The sequence below is a fragment of the Silurus aristotelis genome (assembly GCF_946808225.1).
Source record: "Silurus aristotelis genome assembly, chromosome: 9".
NCBI classification, from domain to species: Eukaryota; Metazoa; Chordata; class Actinopteri; order Siluriformes; family Siluridae; genus Silurus; species Silurus aristotelis.
This window is the reverse complement of record NC_139582.1, coordinates 30,673,414-30,685,743: the sequence shown is the minus strand read 5'-3', so window position 1 is coordinate 30,685,743 and position 12,330 is coordinate 30,673,414. Positions and strand designations below refer to the sequence as shown.

Genomic DNA, 12,330 nt, shown 5'->3' with positions numbered 1-12,330 from the left:
CGAGAAGATCCCAGTGTTCTTTATTGTTTCTCTGTGCTGCTAAAGCTGCACATTAAATATGATTATAAACAGTTTAAAGTTTGGAACAGTCGCTGATACTAAAAAACTTTAATCTACAATAAATCATTGTAACTGATGAGCATTATTTAATATAAAGAGTTTACTGAAGATCAGTGAACAAATCACACACTGAGAGATGATGATGATGATGAGGAGGAGAAGTGAACTAAGTGTTGCAGTGAGCAGGGGTCAGGTTTCTCCATGTCCTACTTTCCTTGTGCCCTATCATCCAGGCTTCCTTGCAGAACAGTTTGGGATGTTCCAGAAGGACCCAGTTCTCAAGCTCCCTAACCATCCTGTTCCCCTGGAACACTCAAATAATAGCACAGTACACCATGCTATCTTCTTCTTCTCAAGTATCCTACCATGCTAGCTTCTAGAGATTATGGTTTTCTCAAACATCTACAACTTCTCTAACAAAACTTCTCCAAATCTGCTGTAAAGTGAGAACACACCACTGAATGTTAAGTAAATGAACAGAAGATCAATCTCAATCAAATCAATATTTGTTGTGAAGAACTATTTCAATTCAAGTCAGGGATTTTGTAGGATCATGAGTCAGGTGTCTGATGAACCAGTTCTACCAAGCAGGTGCTAAAGATCATTAAGTGAAACAGAAACAGCTGTGTAGGAGCTTCAAACTGGTTGAGGAGCCAAACTCTGCTCCTAAAATAAGGTTGTAAAAGACAGCTTCACGTCCTACACTTGACAAGACTCAAGGTGGTCCTACTGCATCAGGCAAAGATCTCAATGCAGACTGGGGTTTCAAGATCTTTCAGTGATGTTCAAGCTATTTTAAAGAATCACAAAGAAACGGGTGATGGTAAGGAGCGTGGACGCAGTGGTCCACCAAGGAAACCTGATGTGGTAGATGAAAGACACACAATGATTTCTTTCTTCCAGTGTCAGATGTCCAGCAGTGCTATATGAGACACGATATGAGTGAAGCACGGTGGAGGTTTCCTGCAGGTTTGGAGATGCGTTTCTTTCTTTCAGGAAGAATTTTGTCATTGATGCTAAGAATGACAGAAGATTCTTCTCCATCACACAGGAAGGCGTCTGATTGGCCCTGGATTTATTCTGCAGCACGACGACGACCCCAAACATACAGACAATGTCTTTGTAGTTTAGAGAAGATCAAAGAGTATTGAAATTGATCCTTTTGGGCTCTACAGAGTCTGATCTCAACATCATCGAGTATTTTTGAGATTACATGATTATGGACCTATGGATGATCATGGAGAAGTAGATGCCGAGTGTTTAAAGGCCCTGGCATGGAGAAGCTGATGCTGGATCTATGATGATCACAAATTGTTCTGTATTGTTGAAAGATTTATGATCAAACTCTTGATGTCACCCATATGAGGATGGGTTCCCCTTTGAGTCTGGTTCCTCTCAAGGTTTCTTCCTCATATCATCTAAGGGAGTTTTTCCTTGCCACTGTCGCCACGGCTGCTCATCAGGGACAAACGCACACCTTCACCTTCACTGTTGTTTTCTGTAAAGCTGCTTTGAGACAATGTCTGTTGTGAAAAGCGCTATACAAATAAACTTGACTTGACTTGACTTGACATGAAGAAACAGTAGGATCTGAGGAGCCTCCATCCACAGAAGATCTGTGTTTAGTTCTCTGAGATGTTCGGAACGACCTACCTGCTGAGTTCCTTCAGAACTTAGAAGCTGTTGGTTCTAAATGGTATCAGACATAACATGATAATGATGGAAGGCAACAAATGACCACAAGAAACCCAGTGGCAACATTAAAATTCCCATTAAAAACCATTACACAGATTTTTCAGTATCCTTCTGTCCAGTGTTACTATTACTGCCCCCTGGTGGCCAAATCCCTGCTTGACCATGCTGTTCTACTCCACAGCACAGTGGAGCGACCAGGTCCTACAGAAACACGCGCCATTCATTCTGTGCGCATGCGTGGAGTGCACTTCGACACAAATAAATGGTTTCTTTGCGCACGCGCACTGTGGTCCAATCAGATTTTTATTATAGAAGGTTATATTAGATGCGTCTTATGTTAGGGGCGTGGTTTCGGCTTAACCGGCACGTGCGGTGCAATAGCAGGTTTATTGCGCGCGCGGTAAGGGGCAGTTCGGCTCGCGGGAGACGCGCGTGCGCGCCATCGGTGCGTCGGGATGTAGGATTCAGATGCAGGATCTGGATGCCAAACCGAGATGTTCATTCACGCAGCTCGCGGAAGGAATGTGCGGGGACGCGCGCGCGGGATCACGCATGCATGCAGGAGAAATCACTTCGGAGGCAGCGCACGTGCCGGCGGTGAGCTTTAATGCGACGATGTGCGACGTTTTGTTATTACACATATATAAAATCTTTACCTCCAGGTCATTATGACTCATGTCATGTTTATAGCGTGACTCAGTTTCATAGTCAAATGTGCACTGATGCAGAAAAACATTTTGCATCATTGGACTAGATTTCGTCTTCCACTTTCTTCTGACATTCAGACTAAAAACCCTCTGCAGCTCATCTTCACTGAGAAATTGTGAGGTCCTTCACTGGTTGGTTGACGCGAATCAGCATGGGGAGCGGTTTGTCCGTGGTGGGACCGTTCCTGTCGCTCCACGTGGTGATGCTCGGGCTGGACTCGGCAGGAAAGACCACGGTTCTGTACCGCCTCAAGTTGAACGAGTTTGTCAACACGGTTCCGACCATCGGCTTCAACATGGAGCGCTTACGCCTGAACGACGGCGCGGCACGGGGGATCAGCTGCCACGTGTGGGACGTGGGAGGCCAAGAGAAGCTGCGTCCTCTCTGGAAGTCGTACAGCCGCTGCACGGACGGCATCGTGTATGTGGTGGACTCGGTGGACGCCGAACGCCTGGACGAAGCCAAAGCGGAGCTGCAAAAAGTGGTGCGACTCGCTGAGAACCAGGGGGCGCCACTGCTGATCATCGCCAACAAGCAGGACCTCCCCGGGTCGCTGCCCGCCTCTGACGTGGAGAAGAAGCTCGCGCTGAGAGAGCTCGGACCCTCCACGCCGTACCACGTGCAACCCGCCTGCGCCATCACCGGGGAGGGACTGCACGAGGGCATGGACAAGCTGTACCACATGATCACCAGGCGCAGGAAGACACTGAAACAGAAGAAAAAAACATAAATGGGTGCAGACGCACTTTTTATACTGGGCGAGAAAACGTGTTTATACAATGAACCAAAGATGAACTTCACATAGGATTGAACTTCACTCAGGAAGAAAGAAAGAGAATGAAGACTGAAGTAAAGATCAGATTTAATATTTAAGCATTAAATTGAATGCTTTCTCACTTCCAGATCTGATCTTCTGGATCTCCAGATGTTCTCAGTATTTTAATGGGGTTTTTGGTTTGTTTTGAATCTTTTACATTTGTTTTGCATTTCCCTCATTTTCATTTACTGTTTTCTGAAATGTTCCATTTTTGTAGGACATCAAGGAAGAATCATATTACAGATGTTTTTTGGGTTAAAAAGAAGTTAAAGAATAAATGTTTTTTGTGATAAATAGCCAAAATATTATTGTTATAAAAAAAAATAAAACTCACAAAAAATCTTAAAAAGGAATAAATCTAAAGATTTGAATGCATTTTGGAGTAAAAGATAGACAGATATATAAAAGTCTGGGTTTGTAGGGACGCTGTAGAGCCAAAAGTTTGTGGACCCCCGAGTGTAAGATCGGGATGTGAATCTTTATAGAACATCTCGGTCCACATTTAGTTTCCATTTGCAGCAATAATGAGCTCCAGTCTTCTGAGATTTTGTGTAAGATCTCATTCAACTACAAGGCTGTTAGTAAAGGCAGGTACTGAAGCAGGTGAGAAGGTGAGGAGGCCTGGGGTTCACATTCAGACCTCTATATCAGGAGATCTTTCACATCTTCCATCCCATGGAAAGCAGATCTTTAAAGGTTAAGCATCAGTGCACATGTAGCGTGTTCAAGAATATTTCAAGAAGAAACGCCATTATACTTGCAGATGTGGAATAAAAGCAGGCAGGTTCCTGCAGTGTTCTGAAGCAGCATCTGTTCCTGAACTTCTACAGCTTTTATATGAATCCCATTAGATAACATGATAGAACTCCAAACCTGAACCAGGATCAGAGATGAAGCAAGAGCAGGTGTGTTCCATATGTTACAACATTTTTCAACAGAGTCCCATCCTGAATGTCTTTCAAGTGAAGTTCCTCTGAGGTTCCTCATCACCTGATTGATGGGCACCTGTGCAGCTTTGTGGCTCTGGTTCAGTATAGAAATGTGTTCTGATATTATCCTTTTTACAGAATTATTAACTGGGAGAAAGATGAATATTTTACTGTTTCAATCTGCTGAAATAAAACCGATATGTTTTTTGTGTTATTGTGAATAGAATATGGATTTATGAGATTCGCAAATGATTGCAATCCGGTTTTATTTACATTTTACACTGCACTTCTTTTGGAATTGGGGACAATGAACAAAATAATCAGTATGTATTGCTCACTTGTGGAGTTCCTGGTGAAGACACCCATCTCAGATTTCACTGTACATGGTCCTGATCTTATGGACGTGTGTGTGTGTGTGTGTGTGTGTGTGTGTGGACCTGGATAATGAGCTTGGTGAAGTTTAGATGGGATATTATTAACCTGTCGCACTGGTTTTATAATTAGCTAAGCCATTTTAAGCCTCAGTAATCCCATAAAAAGACGCTAATTAGCTAGTATGCTAGGATAATTAGCCCTGAAACACGCACCATTCTTGCTGACTGGATCTAATCCCTATTTCATCTCTCGGAGACCAGTTTTTGTTGTGGGGTTTTTTGTGCACCAGGTTATAAAACAGCGACATGTTACAGTTTTCGAATTTCTTCATGTTTCTCCAAAAATACGACCTGAAAGGAAACCACAAGTTTTTGTATATAATTATATATTTGTGTATAAATGACACACTAGGAGTGTTTTTAAATGAACTACATGTGTGTGTGTGTGTGTGTGTGTGTGTGTGTGTGTGTGTGTGTGTGTGTGTGAAAACGCTCTCTTCATATTCAACAAGCTTACACACACACACACACACACACACACACACACACACACACACACACACACACACACACACACACACACACACTCAGTTCGGATCCTAACTTTTCTCTCCTGACCTACATTACGCTCGCTCCGTGTACTGAAACGTTTCTGGGTTAGTTGGATGCCTTTGATCTTTCTCTCTCTCGCACACACGCACACACACACACACACACACACACACACACACAGCCCTACACACTCAGCGACATTATCCAAAGTTCAGGTTTGTGGGTCCTGGAAGTCTTGTTTTCGATGCCCCTTCTGCGATTTGTACTGGATCTCAATGCACAATGGTGTGCAACAGTTCAAACTGGATCTTCATCTTCTGTTAGAAGGACACATAGACAGAGAGTGAAAGAGATATAGACAGAGAGTGAGAATAAGAATCAGATAATCTGGGATTAGGTTATATGTCCTTGAGGCTCACAGGTGTGAACCTACGAAAGAGCTACTGTAGCAGAAAGTGCTGAGAAAGGAGTTAAAAGAGAAGATAAGGAGTTAGAACACACAAAGCATCACAACTCGGTGTGTGTGGAGCTGCGTAGCTGCAGAGTGGTCAAAATGCCCATGCTGATCAACCTACACCCCACAAGGCTCCTGCAATAGACACGTAGACCAGACCATCTCTTCCTGTACCTTGTGAAAAGAAGCCAACCAGTGAACTCGACAAAATATTTCACAATTACCATGTTCTCCACAAGGGCATCTGCCAAAACTTCAGAAATGGGGCACTGGAAGCAGGTGGCCTGGTGTGTGTGGTGTGTGGGCGTGGCTTAGCAGGAGAAGATGGCACCTAGATGCAATGTGAGTAAACAGGTTTGGATATTTGAGTACTCATGGATACACTTCTACAACAAAGTCTTGGTGCCTAAAACACACAACGCACGATGAGGTTTTGTGGAATTCATACCAATGACAGCTTTTCTGATGGCTACAAGATATTAGAAATGTAACATATCCATTGTAGACCCATCAGATACGTTTGAAGTGTGTGATGGATGTGTTTGGGCTGTGCCACAGCTGGAACGCCAAGCGAAGGGGGAAGATCTCAGCAGGGGTTCCCAGTGTGTGATTATTTAATCTCTCTGTGCCCACAGGGAGGCGTCTGTGTTGTTTAATGGGGCATCTGTGATCCATGTGGGAGATCAGACTTTTCTCTGATCGTTCACCACAGGGTCTCTCTCTCTCTCTCTCTCTCTCTCTCTCTCTCTCTCTCTCTCTCTCTCTCTCTCTCTCTCTCTCTCACACACACACACACATCAACATCCCACAGAGACTGAACTGAACAGAGTTGGTTATCCAATATAATTTATCCTGGTTGCTATAAGAAGAAAAAGCTCTTATGTATTATTTAAAAAAAGATCTTTATAAAAGTCCAATCCAATGCTTACAGAATTTGTGAGCATTAAGCATCACTAGCGTGCCTCATCATCATCACCATATTTCTTGGACACTCGTTGAAGAGTTGAAGTGTGGCAGCCTCCAACTTCGAGTGCCACATTGCCAAGTCTGCCCAAGTCCAGCTCACAGTCCCAGTGGCAGAGCCACGGATTTTTCACACTGGTGACCAGCGGCAGGGGCCAGCAGCTATTTTGGGGGGGCACAGAAAATATCATTATACAATATTGATATATAAACACTGGTGGTCCCCGAGTTATGGTACATTTTTGCATGGCGTTATGTTGGGACGCTGCCAGGATGTACACATTTCCTGCCTCCTGAGATACCTTACTCACGTGTAAACACCACCTCAACCACAACTCCAAGACTACGATGCAGCCAGTAAACATGGCCTCCAGGCTGCAACTCCTTGACTACAATGCAGCCTACAAACTTGGCCTCCACCACAACCACAATTCCAGGATCACAATGCAACAAACAAACATGGCCTCCAAACCCCAAATCCAAGACTAATCATGGCCACTAAGGACTACAACACCCAGCAATCTCTTGTGAACTCTTTAATGTTCAGGTTCAAGCTCATGCTGATTGTATACACCTGAACTCAACAATTACAGACACACTGCTTAAAGAGTCTCAACCGGCTTGATATATTTGCTGAGTGAGATTTGAGATGAACCTTGTTTTGCTATTTGGTAGAAAGTCAGTAGGGTTTTTTTGTAGTTTTTTTTTTTTTTTTTCCAAAAAAAGAAAAGAAAATTATAACCCCCAAAACCCCCCACTAATCTTTAGTATTCGTTGTTAAAACAAGTCCAATCTAAACTGAATTATGTTAATGGGTTGATTAGTGGTGCAATGGATCAAAACTCGCATTCCAATTTTTTGAGTCACGGATCTGATCGTTTTTTCGGATCAGCAAAAACGAATCAAATTTGCTTTCCATTTATTTTAAGAGAAGTAACGGCAAGGAAATACACGCAATGTGAATAATGCAGGAGACTTTTGAAGTTCTTTTGTTCCTCGTCTGTGATCCGTTGCACCAGTCGGGTTAATAAAGCAGGAACGCCAGTGAACTGAAGAAAGATGTTCTTGCAGCAGACTGGAGGACGACTGAGAAGTTGCTTGTGTTTAGGCATAAATAAAAATTCCTATTTATACTTTAATATTCACAGTATGAACAGTATGAAGAGACCTGAAATATAAAAAACATAGCACTTCCTAGTTTCTCAGAACCAGAGCGCGCGCACACACACACACACACACACACACACACACACACTTTATATCTGTGTCTAAGCATCTTGGTTCTGATTAAACTAAGGCAGGATGACAGTAAAGCCTGACCGCATGTGGTGAAGTTGTAAACCAGCGGTACGCAGATGGTGCAGCGAGAAGAACTCGTGTGTTACTGCATGATTCCACTGAAGCTAGAAGAAAAAATGCCTAATGATGATTTGATGCATTGCATAGGGTTCCATAATTCAAGATGTTTTAAGAAGTTCCTCCACAAATATAAGCACTTTCTCTCCTCATACCTTTCCTATTTAATACTGTCTTTAGTAGAAACAAGCATCTACAGACCAGCACAAGTTTGATTATAATAGAAGGTCTGGGTGGTCTTGTAAAGAGGAAAAAAAGCACCAACGGAACAAAACACAGCAACTTTCACTTCCTTACAAATTAGGAGTTTTATTTCAACATGCCGTACATCCTGGAGATTCCACTGCAGTATTAAAAAGGATTGTAATTGTGTTCCCAGATTTATTTACTATTATTTTATATATTCATTTAATTCAATATTTGCAAACAATATTCTAGTTGGGACAATCAAACCTAATACAATTTTATTTCTCGTTTTGGTCATGAACGTTAAAATAAACTTTATAAACTTTGAGCATTTTATACTGGAATCTTGTGTGTGTGTGTGTGTGTGTGTGTGTGTGTGTGTGTGTGTGTGTGTATACATGTAAAACCCCCGGACAATATTTCATAAAACTCTTTACAAAACCGTTTATTTAACCAACAACAGGCAGTTTTACACGTGTTCTGATCGGCGCTCTGTGTATCTACTGATCACCAACATCCAGTTCAACATCAAGCAGAACATTTAGAGAGGAATAAGTGATGAAGAAACTCCAGACTCGAACTCACCACCACACACATGACCTCATTAACACGTTTTACTGAAGCTCATGATGATTGTAATAGAAAGCGATCAGTGTTTGAGTCATTAATCTCATTCTATTAATAGATCAGCAACAGAAATGTAAGCAACATCTTCTACTACTTTCGGCTGCTCTCATTGGGAGACTTCTCAGATTCCATCGCGAGCATGCTAGGAGCGACTGTGATGGCTACATCGCCATCAATTGGGACAACATCGACCCAACAACGAAGTCCAACTTCGACTTGTAGAATCATGCAATAAAATGGTTGCAAGCATTTTTTTTTCTTTGTGTACCATCATTTATTACATATTTATAACTTTTATTGGTCCAGACAACATCTGACAACATTGATCATTGATAGACAAGAAAATGAAAGAGAATGGGTCAGTCCACCAACGGGGAAAAATCTAATCTTCAGGAATCGGCAGATCTATTAATCAATCTACCATTATATCGCATGATTTCTAAAATCTCAACCACAGAGAATCTACAACGTTGAGTTTCTAATAGAAGGTTTTTATGTGTAGTAGAAAGTTTGAATCTTTTCTTTTATTTATTTTCTTTGTGATTTTTTTTTTTATCTGCAGTTTGAAGTGTTGGCTAAAATGCACCAAATGCTATTCAGTAATATCAATAAACTAATATTATTTATTTATTTATTTATTTATTTATTTATTTATTTATTTATTTATTCAGTAAACACCAAGAAAATTATACTTGCAGTCATTTTATTGCATGATTCCACATTTTGTTGCCACAGGAAGTGACATCATCACTGTGTCCTGTAACAAGTTACACAATACTACAGCACAACTAAATCTAGCCAAACATTCTGGACATGTTCAGCACTTGTAGAGAGTGTTGATCCTCCGGACATCAATAGTGGACAGCTCTTGTCTCTGTCCAATCTTTACCGAAGGATCGGGAATAGGGGTGATGGTGTCCAGACCGTTGATGGAGAAAGCTGTTCTTCCATAGTGCATCACAGAGGAGTAGTCGTACCGCGTGTTGAGGTCGTTGGTGTTCTTCAAGTTAAAATTAGACGTCATGGTCGGGTCCATGTTGTTCCATTTGATGGTGACGTAATTATCGCGGTCGCTTCTAACATGCTCGTGGTAGAAACCGAGTGCATGGTTCAGCTCGTGCTGGACGACACCGTAATAAATACAACCCAACCGGCTGAGGGAGACGACTTGAGCGCCACCTGATTTGCCCACGTCAGAGTAGCAACTGAGAGGAAAAGAGAGATGTGAAGTGACACTGATGTTACTGATGTCAGCAGGAAAGTATATTAAAACATGGACTTGGACTCACGCGCCGTTGCTTTTGATGCTGAGGTAGTCAGTTTGATTTGTCCTGGAGATGAAACGAATGCAGGTTTTGTTGTGGAAGCTGGACATGGCATTGGTAATTACAGTCTTGTCAGAGGAAGCTGTGAAGAAACCATCCAACACATTAATATGAAAGAAGTAAAGATTTGATGGTATTGGACTTTTTTGATATAAAGACATTTTTCACTCACAGAAAGCAGAGCTCAGTATGTAAGGCACCTCCACCAAGCCATTTGGGGACTTCTTCCAGTAGCAGTTGTTTTTGGTGCAGATCACAGCAGTCCTGCTTCTTTTCACATGTATGTCTCCTTCCAACAACGGTTCACTGAATCCTTCATACAGAGAAACAAAGAAATAACGACAGCAGAAGTAATAATCAGTGTTACTTGTAGAAATCGCTATTTGAGTTGATTATTCTGGTCATAAAGATTGTTTTGCAAAAGGAATCATGAAAATCTTAGAACTAGACAGATTCTAGGGCAATTTCTCCATAGCAGTAATGATGCTGGTCTCAGACCTTTGTTGGTGCTGAGAATCCTAGTTGTGATGTCCTCCTCCTCAGGTTGGTTGAGATAAAAAGCTTGTGAGAAGCCAAGCAGAAGGACTAGAATGTAGAGAGATGCTCTGGACTCCATGATTCTTCAGTGTGTGAAGAGGATCTGGATGCTCCTTTACTGTTGCTGGATGACTGCATGCTGGATTTATATACACATGGACACACAGCAAAACAACATGGTGTAGCTTTCTGGGAATTAACAGTAGGCTTTAGTGTTCACTGTCTAATGTGTGGAACCAAAAGTAGGACAAGCGGAATATCTTTTATTTAAATACCTTGCTGAAGCAGTGGTGGATTTAAGAGATTATTTAAATATTCTTTACTAATGTATGGATTGTTGCTCTTGTGTTTGGTTATCGATATTTCTAGGGAGGGACTTGTGCTTTTAAAAGGCTTAAGATTAAAGCCAAGATAATCAGTGGAGAGAAAGGTAACCTCTCTTGACAAGGAGAAAAAATACTAAAACATTTTTTGAACTAAAGTGGGGTAAATTTCAATCTCTAGTTAACATACAGCTAACATTTGTTTTAAAATCCAGAAACATTGATCAGGTAGAGTCAGTTGGAGATGGAGTTTTGGCTGGAATGGAATCTGCATTATTACTGGCTATTTTAGACTGCTGTGCTGTCTCAGAGACCTAGTCATGATGTCGAGCTTCACCTTTTTCCTCCTTTTTCCAACTTTTTCCTCCTTTTTCCTCCAGTTAACACCAAGTGTAAAATATGTGTAAATGCACAGTGTAAACATGCCGATAGCAATAATTATATTTTTTAAATTACATTTTTGTTTCTTTGATGGTTTTTACCAAGGTTCATTTTTATAACAAAAAGTTATTTGTGATTCAGCATTAATCAGCGGACACCCTGAAGTACTGCAGTGGACCCCCAAAAAACCATGCTGAAGACCCGTGTTGAAGACCCGTGTTAAAGACCCGTGTTGAAAACCCGTATTGAAAGCCCGTGTTGAAGACCCGTGTTGAAGACCCATGTTGAAAACCCTTGTTGAAGACCCATGTTGAAGCCCCATGTTGAAGACCCATGTTAAAAACCCATGTTGAAGACCCGTGTTGAAAACCCGTGTTGAAGACCCGTGTTGAAGACCCGTGTTGAAAACCCGTATTGAAAGCCCGTGTTGAAGACCCATGTTGAAGACCCATGTTGAAAACCCATGTTGAAGACCTGTGTTGAAGACCCATGTTGAAGACCCATGTTGAAAACCCGTGTTGAAGACCCGTGTTGAAGACCCGTGTTGAAGACCCATGTTAAAAACCCATGTTGAAGACCCGTGTTAAAGACCCGTGTTGAAGACCCATGTTGAAGACCCGTGTTGAAGACCCGTGTTGAAGACCCATGTTGAAAACCCGTGTTGAAAACCCGCGTTGAAGACCCGTGTTGAAGACCCGTGTTGAAGACCCGTGTTGAAAACCCGTGTTGAAGACCCGTGTTGAAGACCCGTGTTGAAGACCCGTGTTGAAAACCCGTGTTGAAGACCCGTGTTGAAGACCCGTGTTGAAGACCCATGTTGAAGACCCGTGTTGAAGACCCGTGTTGAAGACCCGTGTTGAAAACCCGTGTTGAAGACCCGTGTTGAAAACCCGTGTTGAAGACCCGTGTTGAAGACCCATGTTGAAGACCCATGTTAAAAACAATGCATGTGTATCGAATGCCAACTTATCTGATGCACCACACTGTTCACTGTTATTGTGAAGCTTAACATTCCTTATGAAGTTGTTTTTAAAGAATAATAT

The 12,330-nt window shown here is 42.0% G+C and overlaps 1 pseudogene across 2 annotated transcripts; it reads left to right on the top strand.

Annotated features, from left to right (window-relative positions):
• Nucleotides 1-2,034: 2,034 nt before the first annotated feature.
• Nucleotides 2,035-3,296, top strand: LOC310731665 (ADP-ribosylation factor-like protein 4C pseudogene; annotated as a pseudogene). 2 transcript variants are annotated; one of them, XR_014538410.1, is made up of 2 exons: nt 2,035-2,372; nt 2,559-3,296. The product of XR_014538410.1 is annotated as an ADP-ribosylation factor-like protein 4C pseudogene (transcript). The 2 variants fall into 2 exon arrangements; XR_014538411.1 differs by having other exon boundaries at nt 2,541-3,296.
• Nucleotides 3,297-12,330: the final 9,034 nt, after the last annotated feature.